The sequence below is a fragment of the Empidonax traillii genome, unplaced genomic scaffold (genome assembly GCF_003031625.1).
Source record: "Empidonax traillii isolate 1590-97213 ecotype Southwest subspecies unplaced genomic scaffold, ASM303162v1 scaffold37:size1818073, whole genome shotgun sequence".
NCBI lineage: Eukaryota > Metazoa > Chordata > Aves > Passeriformes > Tyrannidae > Empidonax > Empidonax traillii.
In genome coordinates, this window is record NW_020955230.1 from 1,605,430 (window position 1) to 1,608,208 (window position 2,779).

Sequence of the window (2,779 nt, forward strand, 5' to 3'; positions counted from 1 at the left end):
GCCAAGGATCTGTGAAAGAATCTGTCCATCCTCTCCATGTTGGATGACAGCATTGTCCACTTCAGTCTCTCAGGGGCTTCACAAAGCAAGCTTCCCACCTCCCACAGTTATGTCTTTGCTGTTTAGTTTCATTTCCCAGTGCCAAATCTCTACAAGTAGTGAATCTTTGACACTTCAACTGCTATGACATGTACTCCACAGGGCAGAAGATTCACCTGTTGCAAAATGTGGAATACGTAACATTTTTTAAAAAAGAACGTTCTTTGATGTTTGATCTTTGTGTACTTTCAAGCCTAAACAATAAGAAATATTTGATCCATGAAACAAAAAGCAGCCAACAAGTGATGTCCGGGTGCTGGAAAGACAAATTACTTAATGGTAGAATCACCTTGTTAAGGGTTGACATGTTTCAATTATCCTAGACCTAGAGGGAGGTTAACAGTGCTTGAGAAGAAGGATGTACCATTGATAGGGGACACAGGGAAGGTAGAATTTACAGCCCACGGGGATATCTGGCAGAACCCCCAAGACAAGGAAGAAATAGTAAAAACAACCCAGCAACTGTGCTGAATCAGCTCCAACTGGCTACAAGGTAATTCTGGCAGGAGCAGATCACGGCCAGCTCATGGCCACCGACCCAAGAAATCCACGGGCTCCAAGGAAGAGAAACACTGAGCAAGCACACTGATTAGCATGAGAAGAGAGAGAATTATTTAACCAACAGAAAATAAAATACAGTTTAATAAAAGATCTAGGTAACTTGTAGCCAATGATGCCTTTCTTTGCTAAAATGTATCAACAGTGAAAAGTTCGGCAGTTGTGGCGTTGCCTTTATGGATTTGCCAGACAGCGCCCCTTTCTGTGCAGAACTGCCGGTATATCAAATGCCTCCACTCTGTGCGTGATCAGCCTTTTGCACACTGGGTGTAAGAATCTATTTTTGCAACACACCTAAACTAGATAGAACCCACTGCTCTCGCATGAGTGTCTACCATGAAGGACTGCTACCTGCACTGCGCTCATATTTATTATTCAGGAAAAAATAAACAAACAAACCCACAACCAATCAAAACAAACAAACCCACAAAACAAAATAAGATGAAGTTTAAACTTACAAGATCTACTGTATTTCAGTCCTAACAGCTGATCAGTGAAATCTGTGGAGGAGGTAAGCAGCTGAACAGCCATGAGCAGCAGTAACTGTATTTTTGAGGTGAATAACCTGATCCTATTGCACTAAAGTTAGAATTATTATCACAGCTTACCAAAGGTTTAAATATCACGGGCTGTTTATGTCCCATATTTCTCCCTTCCAGCTGCTGAATTTTCCCTAAGCTGACAGGCCTGCAAAACATTCCCAAAGATGTAGTAGCTGGTCAGAAAAGTGCAGAGACATGCTAGCAAGCTGCTTCCACTCAGTAAATGGAAATCCTATGTGGACCATAGAATAATGCAGTTTCATGGGGACTTAAATACAAATTTTGATTTGAAAAACAAGGTTAGTTGCTTATAACCTTCTATTAGCCCACATCATGTATGATTTCATACCATTTTAATCGCTCTTGCACCGGGCATTATTAACCTCATAACCTTCAGGGTAACATGGAATCTCAACACGTGTTTCTCTTTTCTCTATTTTTTTAAGCCCAACATCCCCGTTTAGCATTTTAGAGTGAGACACTGTGCATACGCTGTGCCCACATCGTACCATCTCTCAGGTGCCTTTACAGCCGGGAGAGCCTTCGTGGCATCTTTTGTGTCGCGACGATATCAGTCGCTGGGCTGCCTTCGTCCCTCGTCCCATGCTCGCAGGAATAATTCTCACAACGTGCGACATCGCTGCTGCCAATCCCGTGCCACCGCTCCGTGACAGCCCCGGCAGAGCCACTCGGGTGCCCTCGCACTCTCCCTCCCCGCGGTGTCCCCGCATCTGTCCCCGCATCCGTGCCTGGCACAGCTCCACACCACCGGCAGAGCCGCAGCCACCGGCTGCTCCCCCCCTGCCCCGCATCCCCGCGCTCCTGGAGCAGCACAGCTCTGCCCCGCCCGTGCCACGGCTCTCCCCCATCCTCCCCGCCCACCATATTCTCCCCTCCCAGACAGGCACAGCCGAGGCGAAGCGGCGGGCGGGCGGCCGCCTTCGTCTCCCTCCCCTTTCTCCTCAGATGCCCTTTGCAGCCGCTGCAGGGTTATTAGTACAGTCCGTGGCTGCTCCCTGCCTCCCCCACCCCCTACCCTTCCATCCCTCCGCCCCTCCGCGCCGCTGCGCAGCGCCTTGGCCCCGCTCTCCGCCCGTCCTGGCCGCCGCCCAGGGGGTGCGGGATGGCCCGGGAGGTGCGGGATGGCCCGGGGAGGGCGGGATTGCCCGGGGGGTGCGGAATCCCTCCACGGCCTGGAGACAGAGGATCACCGGCTCTCCCGGGGGGTCCTTCTACTTCGCGCCCCGCGGAGCGGCCGTGGCTTCCAGACATCGGGAAAGGGGGGGACGCGGGTCTGCGGATTATTGCAGACTAAGCAGTCTGGCGCTGCAGCAGCGTGCGGGGGGAGGTGGGCGGGCGGGCGGGCAGGGGGAGTGTGTATGTGTAAGGCGGTGGGGGGGCGGGGGGAATGGAGCTGGCAGCTGGCCAGCTACCATCAGAATTAGCTCATTGTTCAGTATAACCAGCGCTGGCAAGCAAAACCCAGCCCGAGAGAGAGGGAGAGGGAAAGGGGGGGGGGGGGGGGGGGGAGAGAGAGAGAGAGAGAGAGAGAGACTTTCCCCTAGCCACCCCCACCCCTT